The sequence below is a fragment of the Chlorocebus sabaeus genome, chromosome 1 (assembly GCF_047675955.1).
Source record: "Chlorocebus sabaeus isolate Y175 chromosome 1, mChlSab1.0.hap1, whole genome shotgun sequence".
NCBI lineage: Eukaryota > Metazoa > Chordata > Mammalia > Primates > Cercopithecidae > Chlorocebus > Chlorocebus sabaeus.
Window position 1 is genome coordinate 96,404,690 of NC_132904.1, and position 15,178 is coordinate 96,419,867.

General features: G+C 34.6%; 1 protein-coding gene across 1 annotated transcript in view; it reads left to right on the top strand.

The window, feature by feature from the left end:
• CNTN5 (contactin 5) overlaps nt 1-15,178 on the top strand; it is a 1,322,079-nt gene that overhangs the window by 814,203 nt on the left and 492,698 nt on the right. The gene's annotated exons all lie outside the window — the stretch shown is intronic.

The window sequence follows — 15,178 nt, forward strand, 5'->3', positions numbered from 1 at the left end:
CAGACACCGAGTTGTAGAAGGAAGGGCTTTATTCAGCTGGGAGCATCAGCAAGCTACTGCCTTAAAATCCAAGCTCCCCGAATGCACAATTTTTGTCCCTTTTAAGGGTTCACAACAGTAAAGATTTTATATGAAAGGGTCGTGATTGATCGAGCAATCTAGGGGATACATGACAGTGTTTTCATGCATTGATAGCGAGAAACAGAACAGGGTAGGGAGTTTCACAGTGTTCTATACAATGTCTGGAATCTATGAATCACATTGGTTTCTAAGTTATGAGTTGATTTTTAACTACTGGGTTTAGGCCAGGCAGGCCCGGGCCTGGTTTTGGGCCTGGCACCGGGCTGCTTGTCTTTGGTTTTACTTCCTTTTCTCTTAAAACAGGTACTGAGTATAACAGTATAAAACAATATAGTAGTAGTTCTTCACTACCGCACTGTAGCCTGGGCAATAGAGTGAACTCTGTCTCAGAAAAACAAAAGCAAACAACAGCACACACACACACACACACACACACACACACAAAACTTGGGGATTGAGACTTTTAAAGGCCAAGTTCAGTATGACAGAGAAATCATAATCCAAGGCAAATCATTTTCCAGCTTTTTCTATAATGATTAGGCTACCCTAAACTATATATAGACCTCAAAGTAACAGGTATCATAATAAATATTGATTTTGGCCATAACAAGAATGAAGATGTGAACAACATAGCTTCGTGGACATGACATGAGACTGAAACCGAGGTGATATTTAGTAGTAGAAAGAAAAGAGTCCATCCAGAGGATGAGGCTGAAATTAGAAAACAGAGTCTAGTGAAATGAATTTCTCCTTTCCAAGTAAGGTATCTAGATCCTCTAGATTTTCTTCTTCCAGGGAAATATTCTGCCATATGGAATATAGTCAGCGTTGTAAATATTATGTCAAACTAGAAAAATGAAGAATCTGGACTCTCACATTTGAACCTATAAGCTTAAACTAAGTAAACCATCTTTATATCAGCCAGGAAGGTATACAATTTCTAGAAATATTTTCTTCATTCTTGAAAACTAATTTTCACTTCTTATCTTTAGAATATTTTTCAATAAAATACAACTATTATCATAATAGAACTAGAAACCAATATAATCTTGCCATAATTCTCTAACGTCCAGTGAAAAAGTCTCATGATCATTAGGCTAAACTGATGATTTTCCCATTTTAAAAAATGCAGAGAGCAGGAAGTAAGAGGATAGCAATTCTTTCTAAGAAGTCTCGCTAATTCCCTATGTGTTGTGCAGAAGGCCTTTAGCACCTGTGAATTCATGGCCTCAGTTCCTAGGGAAACTTTCTGCAGTGTTTTGTTTTTGTTTTTGTTTTGAGTCTAATTCAGTATTTTTGGCAATTTCTAGGGCTACAGGTGGGATTTCTCAGGGCAAATTCTAACAAGTCATCTTCTGTATCTGACACCGGAGCTTTTTTAAAGTTCAAGGCCTCTTCAGTTACTGCAGTGTCAGCCTTGGTCAAACTATAAATGGTTCAAACTATAAAAAAACTAATTTTCATACAGCATGTATGAGTCTGTGTAGAGAGGCTCAGATCAGAAACACCTTATCTTTCACAGCTTTCTTAGAATACCCTCAGACCGTGGACTTTCGATCTATTCTACAAGAAGTTGTTTAAAATTGTACCTCTGGAAGTTACATTTGTGGTGTTTATAGTCTAAGTGTAGACTCAGATGTGATCAGAATAACTTCTGTATGCCAGAGAGATGTTCTGTTCATTCCATGGGACTTAAGGGGCAAGTATGGAGTATCACTGTGCACTTTATTCTAGAATCTGTTGGAAGACTAAATAGTTTGAGAACAGGCTAATCACATAGTGTACTTTGGGTAGGAAAAGCTAAAACAATGAAAAATATTAGCTCTTTGTCTAGATCTATTCATATGCATGGGACAGGGTTAATGGTTTATGAAATGGTTACCATACCCCAATAAAGTTAACACTCCTACAAATGGCCTCAAGGCCATTTATTATTTGGACTTTGTCATTTTTCCAGCTTTCTCTGTAATTACTAGACTATCATAAACTGTATCTAGTCCTCAAAGCATTTCATGCTCAATTATATCATGTCTTTATATCATGTTTTCTCTGCCTGCTGAGCTACTGTTCAGTAACCCACGTCTCTGCATCTGTCTCCCTCTCCCTCCCTCTCCTTCTCTCCCTCTCCTTCCCTCCCTCCCTCTCTCTGACTCCCTCCCTCTCTCCCTCCTTATCTCCCTCCCTCTCTCCTTCCCTCTCTCCCTCTCTCTCTGTCTCTCTCTGTCTTTCTGTATGTCTCTCTGTCTCTCCCTTTGTCTCATATGATTCCTTTAGTTATTTCTGGTAACATTTCTTTGCAGCTATTTGTAACAATGGGTGAAGCCGTTCCAAGCACACCACTGAATTTGTTAGACTATGAACTCATTGAGGGCAGATTTCATGTTTTTTTTTTTTTTTTAATTTCTTTGTTTTAGTTTAATAACCAACCTCTAACATGTAAGTTCATAGTCAACACTTAGTGAATGCTGGCACAATGTGTGAGTGAATTAATAAAACATCCTCCAGCACCACAATAGCCACTACACTCCAAAAGCATTCCCTTATGAGAACTATGAGAAGAATGATTCCTCCTTCTTAGGCGGAACATATAGAGCCATCTTTAACAATTGCAATAGAGAATCAAAATAAATCATACAATTTATGCAGAAATACTTTGTCAATTGTAAGGCCTCCAAATAGATAATAGTCAAATAATTGCTACATTGAAAATGAATATTAATAACTATGTTAATGAATAGATTAATGTTAATATCAATACAAATGTTAATACCCATTTTAATGCAGTAATATTTTTACACATTATTTTGCATACTATTGGTAATATCTTACATATCATATTACATGTCTGAAGCAAACTAAGATACCCCCGAAAAATATAGGAAAGTTACCTTTTTAAAAAAAGTGATTTTAGATGTGACCCTAAGTGCAGAGAGAAGAAAATGCTCTGACTTTCCTTTTTAAATATAGTTTTAGAATTCTAGCAACACTCTATTGATCTCTGTGGCAATAAAATTTCCCATCCATTTCATAGTGCCATTGGGTTGTAAACTTACAGTTAGGATATAGTGATAGAATTTATCAAACCAAGCAACAAAACTTGTTTTGTTAAGTTTTTTGAAAATGTACATGCTAATATTATTCTATTTGAGTTGCCAACGCTTAAGGTGTCTGTCTACCCAGTGCCACCGCCATAATTCATGTCAAAATATCCAGAAAAAAATAGTTTACTCTTTCAGTCAGTTTTTTAAAGATCTTGTTTTCCAGGCCATTATAAGAAAAAAAGAAAGTGTTTACGTCACACCTCTTAATAGGTGAATGAATTTAGAGAACTGTCTTTCCTCACTCACAGGAAATTAAATAGCATTTTCAAAGCATCACATCTGTCACAACAGAATAACCAAAAATGTGTCTATAAACTGTCAGCAAACAGCATCAAATAAGGTCATTTATATCAATTATGTTTTCATAAACATAGTAAATCATCTCCCTAAGAAATCACAACCATTATAGACTTATTTAAATGATAATTCATGGAATTTTATGAACAGTCATTAAATTAACAAAATAACAAATAGTATAATGTCTGGAATGGAACTAGGATGTTTATCAACCAAAATTTCTATGTATCTATGCACCAATATGCAAGCAGGCCTAGAAACTTGGCCTTTAATTATTTTCTAAATTCCATTGTAAGAATATTAACAGTTGAAAAAGCTACGAATGTTTCCTTATTGATTTTTTTAAAACCTTCAAGAAAAATAGAATATATGTGCTTGCCTTTAGAAAGCATTCTGTGTCAGTTTTATTCATCTTATTTAGTGATATTTTGCTTTCTAGAGTTTTTTGAAGTTACTTCTTAAGATGTTATAAAAATATTTTTATTTTAATTTACCTGATTTTAGAAATCAAAAAAACAAAACAAGGCTTTGCTCATAGACACTACAATAAAATATTCTTACCAACTTGCTCAATTTAAAAAAAAGTTAGACATTTAGATTTTATTTATATTTAAACTTTAATGACAATGCTAATAATAATTGCTAAGATTTATTAAGTGATTATTATATTCTAGACACTCAGGTGAACGTTTTGTATTTACCTTCATTTTGAACTTCAAAAAATCCTACAAATTAGGCATTATTTACATTTATAAACATTTTGAACATTAGGAAACTGTGCCTGAAGGAGGCAAGCAACTTGCTCAAGGTAGCGTAGTTAAAAGGAGATGAAACAGATATTTATCTTTCTTTATCTGACTCTGTATCTAGATCTCTTAAGAAACTAAAAGAATCTCCTACTGTTTGTGGGTGTTATGCATGTGATATCTCTCTAAATCATCTGAACCGTCCTGAGGCTGTGCTTAGTATTCTCACAGTCTCTAATTTTGAGATCAGACAATTGAAATGAAAAGGATCATATATCCTCTTTATGGTCACACGGCTCAGATTACTGAACTTAAGCTATGTAATATATCTGATGTACATATGCACATTTAGGCCATCCTTTTTTATTTTTAATTCATTATTTTTATTTTAATCCGACTCTTATTTTAGATTCAGTGGTTTATATGCAGGTTTATTACCTGGGTACATTGCATGATGCTGAGGTTTGGGTTACGAATGGTCCTGTCACCCAGTTACTTAGCATAGTACCCAGTAGTTAGTTTTTCACTGTTTCCCCCAACGCCACTTAATGTTTCTAGTTTCTGGTTTTGCCGTCTTTATATCCACATGTACCACTTATTTATCTTGTACTTATAAGTGAGAACATTTGGTATTTGATTTTCTGTTCCTGCATTAATTTGCTCAGGATAATGGCCTCCAGCTGCATCCATATTGATTCAAAGACATCTTTCATTCTTTCTTATAGCTATGTAGTATTCCATGGTATATATGTATCGTATTTCTTTATGCAGTCCACTGTTGATGGGCACCTAGGTTGATTGCATGTCTTTGCTGTTGTGAATAGTGCTTCAGTGAACATGTGAGTGCATGGGTCTTTTTTGGTAGAACTGTTTGTTTTATTTTGGGTATATACCCAGTAATGAGATTGCTGGATGGAATGATAATTCTCTTTTAAGTTATTTGAGAAATCTCTGAACTACTTTCCTCAGTGGCTGAATGAATTTACATTCCCATCAACAGTGTACAAGTTGTTTACTTTTCTCAACAGTCTCGCCAACATCTGTTGTTTTCGATGTTTTAGTAACAGCCGTTCTGACTAGTGTGAGATGGTATTTCATGGTGATTTTGATTTGCATTTCTCTGATGATTAGTAATGTGGAGCACTTCTTTGATACGTTTATAGGTTGCTTGTTTGTATTCTTTTGAGAAATGTCTGTTCATGTATTTCACTCATTTTTAACGGGGTTATTTGCTTATGTTAAATTATTTAAGTTCCTTATAGATTCTGAATATTAGACCTTTGTCAGAAGTATAGTATACAAATATTTTCTCTGATTCTGTAGGTTGTCTACTGTTTTGATAGTTTGTTTTTCTTTGCAGAAGCTTTTTAGTCTATTTAGGTATAACTTGTCAATTTTAGTTTATGTTGCATTTGCTTCTGAGGACTTACTCATAAATTCCTTCCTGAGGCCAGTGTCCAGAATGGTATTTCATAGGTTTTCTTTTAGGATTCTTATAGCTCGAAGTCTTACATTTAAGTCTTTAATCTTTCTTGAGTAGTTGTTTTTTGTATATGGTGAAATGTAGAGGTCTAGTTTCATTCTTCTGCCTATAGCTAGACAATTATCCCAGCATCACTTATTATTGATTAGTAAATCCTTTTCTCATTGCTTAATTTTGTCAAGTTTGTTGAAGATCTGATGGCTGTGGATGTACAGCTTTATTTCTGTGTTCTCTATTCTGTTCCATTTGTCTGATTTTGTACCCGTACTAGACTGTTTTGGTTACTGTAGCCTTATAGTGTAGTTTGAAGTGAGGTATTGTGATATCTCCAGCTTTGTTATTTTTGCTCAGGATTGCTTCAGCTATTTGGATGTTTTTCTTGTTGTTGTTACATATGAATTTTAGAACTTTTTTTTTAGTTATTTGAAAAATGATACTAATAGCTTGATAGGAATAGTGTTGAATCTGTAGATTACTTTGGACAGTATGGGCATTTTAATGCTATTGATTCTTTTATTCCATTAACATGGAATGTTTCTTCATTTGTTTATGTCATCTAGAGATTTCTATCATCAGTGTTGTATAGTTCTTCTTGGACAGATCTTTCACCTTACTGGTTAGATTTGTTCCAAAGTATTTTTCGTACGTCATCCTTTTTTAAAATCTACACAACAGTGTATTCACAAAAGGCTGGTGGTATACTTAAGCACACTGATTATGCCAATACAGTGACACAAAGAGAAGATGCATGCCAACTTTCATACATGGCTTTCATTTGAATGTTTTTTTTTCAATAATTCAAGCAATATATAGTTTCATATTATGTTGAGGACTTCATATGGTTTTTTTTTTTTATGTATAGATAAAACTCAAATAGTCCTAATTCCAGGAGAGGTAAAATAAATAGAATTAATGTAATTTGACTATAAATATTATCAGGTCATACATGATTGAGGGGAACATCAAGAATGTGGAAGTATCAGTAATGTCATTTAACTTGGTTTTAGCATCTAAAATAAGTACAGCCCAGCCTATTGTTATTGTTGTACTCACCTTAAAAGAAGGCCTACCTTTAGAAATTAGGGATATTCCAATATTCTACTTTACTTCAAACTATGTTCTAGCATCAAAAATTTATACCTACTGCTATTGTGAGCATAAACTAAGTTGAATACCTAGTGATATTAAGTATTTTTCTACTTTCAAAGTTAATGTTTAGAAGCTTTAACTGCAATTCAGACTTTTTTATCTGAGCTTTCGAAATTTAGGAATACCAGAAATATAAAATTTATAATATTAATTTAATTACAATATTTTTTCTAACATAACCTGTATTCTATTGTAAATATGGGTAAGACTAAATGAATATTTAGATATAAAGCATACAAATTAACTGTCAACCTAACCATGTTTACAACCCTGGTATCTCTGCATCATATTTAATATGATATTTTCTTTCATGTTGCTAAATACATTTCAGCATGACAACTAGCTAAGGACAAACAAAATTTAATAATACATGCACTTTTACATGATCTTTTGAACTTGAAATTTTGTCCTTGCCCAGGGTCCACTGAAACTGTTCTGCCACAAAGCAATATCCTTCATCTTCGCTTATAACAGATGTTGCTTTTTTCCCCCGGATTCTGACATGGAGACAAATTACCATCTTCCTATATAACTGTAAAACAGAATTGCTTTTCTCATTCATAGATTATGCAGACTTTGTAGGCCTGTCTCATTTTCAAAATACACAGTGTTTTACAGAGGGGTAGAAAAAAACAACAAAATAAAACAACCGTGCATGCTGTAACACAATCCTGTACTGAAATCTGACTTTGTTGTCTATTTCTTATAAAATTCAATTAAAATATATTTCTTTAGTTTATAAAGTAATTACTGATTAATTATTAATCATATCTAATTTTTCAAATGGTAAATCACTGGTAAACAATGACAGGAAAAACACAAGGCCAGCCAGTGAGTCAACATTTACTTTTGAAAGGATCTTAGTAACAGAAAAGCCAGCTCATTGGTTATTTAATTCTTTCATCAATATAATAGCTCATTAGAGAAATTTTCACCTCCTAAAACCTCATTTAATAAACAAGATGATTTTTCTCAATGGCTTAATAAAGGCATGTAATCTGGTGATTCAATTTACATTAATGATGATAAACTGTGAGAAGTTGATCTGGGGAGGTGTATGTATATGTATGTGTTTGGTTAAAAGGTGGATTTGATTACACTAAAAAGTATAAACAGCAATCTAGGTCATCAACTTGTATTGCTTTATTACAAAATATTAATCATAATAAACATTAGAAATTAACATTAGCTCAAGCAAAAATTGAGCGTTAGTTTGCCGTTGGCCTTTTGTTCTGTTAGAGAAAATAGTATCTATCCCATTTATGGCCTCTCTCCTAGTGAAAGAGTAAAACAGAAAATAAGTGAGTTGCTCTTTCTTCCATCAGAGTGGAGCCCAATATAATGAAAGAGATGGAGAAAAGCAGATACTTTGCTCTCCTTAGAAGGACAAAGCCAATGAGGGATAATATAGAATGGGAAGTAGACAAACCGGTTAGTATAGTGATAGAAAACAATGGAGTAGAGATTTCCAAGAGGAAGATTTGCCAGTCACATCAAATTCAGCTAATTTACAGGGAATAAGGATAAAGGAACAACATTTGTCAATTAATAGAGCACAGTTGTGTGTAAAAGTAGCACTTCCATGAGAGGAATGAGGTAGACGTATCTAGGATGTCAAGAAGTAAATATACAGTTAGAAACTGGGAACACCAAGACTGTGGAAGTCTCAGTAATGTCATTTTCCTGGGCTTTGGCTTCCAACTAAGCACAATACAGCCTATTGTATCTGTTGTACTCACCTTAAAAGAAGTCCTACCTTTAGAAATTAGGGACATTCAAATATTCTAGGTTAGTTCAAACTATTTTCTAGCACCTGAAATTTATAGCTACTGTTGCTGTTGTGAGCATAAACTAAAATAAGTTGAACACTTAGTAATACTAAGAAGTGTTTTCCTACTTTAAAAGTTAATGTTTAGAAAGCAAGCTTTAATTGCAATTCAAATTTTATGATCTGAGCTTTCAAAAATTTACTTCTTTGGACGTCAGGCAACAGGTGGGTAGTGGAATTTACAGTAATAAGTTAAGGGGGTACGAAGGTACACAAAGTGACTCTTGGGAAGGTTGTTTTCTTATCTGTAATTGAGGAATGAAAGTAATATTTATCTCATAAGAAATATATGGGGAAAGACATGTGAGTCTATTGCTCGATCTCTGAGTCTGGGATCTTGAGTTTGCTTACGGGTGTATGTCAAGTGCTTTATACAGTGTCTGGTGCATGCGTATGATATGTATAATAGTGTGAAAATGTTAATATTATTGAAGTTAATAGTATCAATCTTCAGTATATTATAGTTATTTATATACTTGCTTTTTGTCTTTTACTGGTGAAGGAAATCCATTTATCCTTCTACCAGATACTCAGTGAACATTTACAATGAAAGAGATACTATCCTATAGTAATCCTAACAGTAATACTGACAGATTTACTACTCCCTTTTTGTGCCTTCTCTTCCTGCCACTCACTCTGCTATCTTCCTGCAGGTTTTTGGCACATAATATTCTAACCTTAACCCTCTGCATACCTTCTTTGTGCATTCTTTTTAGATGATGTTTTTACCCTGGGCTGCCAACTTGGACTTGCCATAGCTCTGCAGTCTTCCCTCGATCTCACAAGGCCGCTTGCCCATTAGGGTCTTGTTCTCCCAGACGCCCAGCATGCTGATTCTCTAGATCTTCCTACGTTTCCCTCTTTCAACTCAGGATCTCAGCTCTGATACCATTTTCCTCAAAGAGCCCTTCCCTGAGCTCCCTAAGTAATTCGTTTTGAAAATCGACGGCTTTTCTTTTCATAGGTGTCATAGTGAAATTATTTGCCTCAGAGTTTTTGGAGATTTGATATTGCATTAATGCATTAGCAATCCGATGGAAAAAGCAATAAAATATGTTCTGTGTTTATAATCACTCACATACAAATCCAAGAAAGTTTACATTCTTCTCTTAGCAATTTTTATATACCACAATTATTGTTTGTTTCCACTAAGAGGTATAAAAGCTTCAAATATTGAGATCATATTTGTGAACTGTTAAGGATAAAAACAATCATTGGCATATAATAAACATGCATTGCATTAATAAGTGAATATCAGTTACATGAAGAGGAATTAGTTGCTTCTGCCTTAATCTATATAACGAGTATTAACAAAACACCCTTTTTGTGCCAGGTACTGGAGTAATCATCTTCCATCTCTTTGTCTGGAGACCTTGTATTCATTCAAGGTTTGCATCAAATGTCAACTTTTCTTTCCCATCCTCTCTATAACCTCCTTCCTTCTATGCTTCAACGGCATTATCATACCTTGCTATATTGTAGCAATTTTTATACAGAAAATTTTCATATGTCTTCATAAAAATATAAATGTCTGAAAGTTTAGGACAAGATCTTTGAATTCTCAAGAATAAAGAACAGTCACTGGGACACAATAAATGTATATCAGATTAACAACAACAACAACAAAAATCCTGGGAATCAGAAGAGGAATTCAAATATATATGTCACATTATCTATTTTTAAAATACTATGAAAATTGTAATACTGTAGATTTTAATCATTTTTTTATTTTACCAGGAAAAAATTATGGCTTATAATATTATTAATATAATATATATTTAAATGAGTATGATATATAAAATGAGAAATGATATACAAATTAAAGATATAAATACTTGAACAATATATTTTAAGTAATTTAAACAATTGCTTACAGTGAAGGGGAAAATATCAGAATTTTTAGATGAAAGTGGCTAAGATAAATTATATTTATCTCATACTTACTGAAAATGTCTCTTCTAAAGTATAAACTAAAAAGTGTTATTGCCTAAGCCACCTGGAACTCTTTTACAGCCCATTAATTAATAGTAATGTGTGATTTGTTTAGTTTATTGCGTTTTCCACAACTCATTAAATTTAGGCTTATAAGTAGCTGTAACCTGGTTTGGTTTCACTTGTTTTAATTATTTTTCGATGATTTAAGACACTAGCCATATGGATTCAAGTTTTTTAGTTTTTATTTTGCTACACCATACTATAGTAAAACTATTACTGTTTTTATTTATATTTTTTAAAAATTCATTTGTTTTTCTTGAGAATTTGCTACTGATTTTTATATTTTACTGCATAATTCAGTAATTTCACACATTAACAACATCCCGAGACATGTGAGGATGAGTATTCTAGTTTCTGAAATGTTCTAAGGAGATATATATGTATGTGTGTGTGTGTGTGTGTGTGTGTGTGTGTGTGTGTGTGTGTGTGTTTGAGAGGGAGTCTCACTCTGTTTCCAGGCTGGAGTGCAGTGGCGTGATCTCGGCTCAGTGTAAGCTCCGCCTCCCGGGTTCACGCTATTCTCCTGCCTCAGCCTCCAGAATAGCTGGGACTACAGGCACCCGCCACCACGCCCGGCTAATATTTTGTATTTTTTTAGTAGAGATGGGGTTTCACCATGTTAGCCAAGATGGTCTCCATCTCCTGACCTCGTGATCCGCCCGCCTCGGCCTCCCAAAGTGCTGGGATTACGGGCAAGAGCCACTGCACCCAGTCAGATACAATTTTTTAATAAGAGGAAATGTAATCTCACAGACTATTTGGGTGTTTTCCAAGTGACTTGTCAAGAATGTTTTTGCTCTCTAGTGTACTTCTGAGTAGAGAAAACCAATAACCCATACTTTTTTCCCCCAACAGAAAGAGAATTTGGGGAATGACACAGCTCAGTAGTTACTTGGAACATTTTCTAAGGTACAGAATAGTGGTATCTTTTCCTGGGTATTTAGTATTTATTCCATTGAAAATGAAAGCTTTTTAAATTATTAATTACTAACCTTGTACTTGCAACATTATTATATATTTATATATTTTGATTTGCAATACAATCTGCAAGAAAGCCATTTTTATCATAATTTACTGCTGAGAAAACTGAGGCTCAAAGAAGTCCAGGTTCTTTTTCCTGGTGTGTCTCAAGTCTTCCCAAAACTCAGGGTGTCTGCTATGCCTGGTAGATTTAAGCTTCTGGAACACTTGGTACTAAAACATGGATCTTCTGACTCCAAGCCACTTAATAACACCTTCAGAGCCGAAGTTTAGGAACTAGTGCTAAAATGAGTCAAGTAAAATTCTACTGTTACATGAATCTGACTCAGGATTACTTATTTGCTACTATGACCATTGTGAGGAAGTGTTGCAGGGTGCTGGTACCTGCTGGCTTAGCCCATGGGCACTAAGGTCAGACTACATTTCAGCAGCTTGGACACTCCTCCCTTGTGGACATTTCTCTTCACCGAGAGGCACATTATAGTCAATACTTACCAACCACTCTTCATCCCTTTCCACAACATCTTTGTACAGATAGATGGTCACCTGAGAGACAGACATGCATGGGTTATTTGAACTTGTACAGATAGTTGGAGGTGTTTATAATTTCAGGTGTGTGGAAACTATATAAGGTAATGCAACTGTTCACATAGACTATATTGAAGAACACTTCAATTTCCAAAGGGTTGTCCAGTTATTTAGAAGGGAACCTGGAATTCCAGACTTGATCCGGGTGACTTCAAAGCTTGTGTCCTTTGAACTAATTCTGTTTTAAAGAAAGAGCTATAAACATGTTGCATCTTGCAGTCAAGATCACTGTTGTCCAGCTTCAAGACCTATCTTTCCCACCCTTCGTATTATTTTCTTCTTTAAGCATGGCAAAGCAGCAGCATAAAAGATTTGTTTTTAAGTAAATATGTATTTGTTGAGTACCTGGTATGTGCCAGTACCATGCTGGATTCTATCATAAAGAACCAGAGTACTTGAGGTTTCTTTGGCTGTTTTGACAAATTATCAAAAACATAGAGGCTTAAACAAGAGCAAATGTATTATCTTAAAATTTTATTGATCATTCCAATACAGATCTCACAGAGCAAAAGCAAGGTGTTGGTGGGACTGCATTCCATTATGGAGGTTCCAGGAGAAAATCAATGTTCTTAGATTTTCCAGTTTCTGGCAGCTGCCCACATTTCTCAGCTTCTGATCTTTTTCTTCCATCTTAAAAGCTAGCATAGCATCTCTCTGACTTTGGTTCCATCATCACATCTCTCCTTCTGACTCTTCTGCCTTCCCGTTCTACTTTTGAGGGCCCTTATAATTACACTGGGTTCACTTGGATAATCCAGTAGAATCTCTCTATTATAAGATCAGCTGATTAACAGCCTTAGTTACAAATTCAATTTTAATTCCTTTTTTCATATAGCCTAACATAGTCAAAGATTTCAGGATTCGAATGTGGACAACTTTGAATTGTTTTGCCTACAACCTGGAAAAACAGGAAACGACCCAATATATGCTGGACATGATACACATGAGACAAAAAGCAAGAAGTGTTCTACATAAAACTAGCCAGGCATAGTGGTTCATGCCAGTAATCCCAGCTCTTTGGGAGGCTGAGGCAGGCAGATTACCTGAGGTTGGGAGTTCAAGACCAGCCTGACCAACATGGAGAAACCCCATCTCCACTAAAAATACAAAAATTTGGCGTGGTGGCACATGCCTCTAATCCCAATTACCGAGAGGCTGAGGCAGGAGAGTCACTTGAAACCAAGAGGCGGAGGTTGTGGGGAGCCAAGAATGCACCATTGCACTCTAGCCTGGGCAGCAAGAACAAAACTCTGTCTCTCAAAAAAAAAAAAAAAAAAGTATTCTACATAAAACAATCAGTGAACAAAGTATTATATAAGAAAATATGCAACAGTGATAACAATAATTATAAACAGAGCTTAAGCCACCATTTGTTGAAAATTTATTGTATGCCATTCACTGTGTTTAGTGCTTTTTAATTTTCAAAACAACTTGTAAAGTTAAGCCATCCTCATTTTGTATTGATAACGATAAATAGGCTAAGGCTTGGCCAAGGTTTCCTGGGTAACAAGTAGGCCAATGGGATTTAAGTTTAGGTTTCTGATTTCAAAGGTTGTGCTGCATTTCACAAACTATTCATATAGTAAAGTAGAGTTTAGAACAAAATGATTTCAAGTCAGTTCACTGCGTTGAAGAGTGCAACCAGCATGTTGTTCACAGGAATATGCTGAAAGAGGCGAAAAGGAAGTGACTGGAAGTAGGAAGTGGTAAACTGCATGGTGTGTAGTAAAGAAAATTGACCGTTGGAGACTGTTGGAGTTTGTGCTGGGAAGTCAGGGAGATAAATACTGTTAGGAAAAATGAGGGGATTTTGGCTGGTCAGTAATCTCTTGAGTCTGCACGTTCATCAACAAATAAGAGGGGACATGTATAGGTTTTTAAATGATGAAACCATGTTTTAGGTACGTTAGTCTGACACCAGTGGGAAGAATGGGAAAGAAAAAAAGTAGAACAAGTTTTAAAATGCTGACAGGCAATAGCAGTGATTTCAAACTCCAGGTAAGTTGGAACGTTCAGACCCAAACTCTTGTGACTGGTAATCACCCCATACAGTGTCTTCTGATTGACCCCACTTATATTTATCAACATCTCAAACTTAATCTTTAAGGAAAAATACTCATTTTACCTAATTAAACGTTATGTTTCAGATAACTTGAAAAGGATCATTTCCTTCATAGTTTTTTCTTAGGTTTAGGTCTTTTAATGTTTCTAAACTGTTCTCACATACGTTTTCATACCTGGGCCTGTGAATTTGGTGAGGCACACAGGCTCACATGGGATACAGAGAGGAGATTAAAAACTCCAAGAAATTGTGAATTGTCAAAATCAAGAGTAACAATTTCAATCCAGAACTCATTTCAAGGATATGGCCCTTTGTTTATAGATCTTGGGTAGTAGATAAATTCAAATGAAATTTAACATTTTGAATATATCTTACATTAAAGAGAACCTAAGTTTTGTTTATTTTTATGAAACTGGTATAATTTTAAACTCAGATTATTTAAGAATTTTAGCAAACATGCAAATGACCTCTTCAATCCACTGCCTAAATTTCCTTTCCATCACCCAAACGGCAGTCATACTCACTTCTACTTCCGCTGTATATTGTAAATATATAGCTGAAACATACTCATTTCTTCAGATTACACACCAGAAAACACAATTACCAGCTGCAGCTTCCTGATGGCCAAAATGTGAAGAATTGATAATATATGATCAATTGATCTGGATCGAGCAGAGTGCTGCTTACTGTATGACATGTTGCTTTTCACAGACATTATCTCTGTTCAATTTGCTTCTGCATTTAAGATACTAAATTCAGATCTATGTAGCAAAGATGATTAGAAAAAGGTAACTCCTCCCGTAGGGATCTATTTTAAAATGTCACAATTAAAATTTTCCAGAAAGTTTTGAGCAGTTTTAGCCTCCT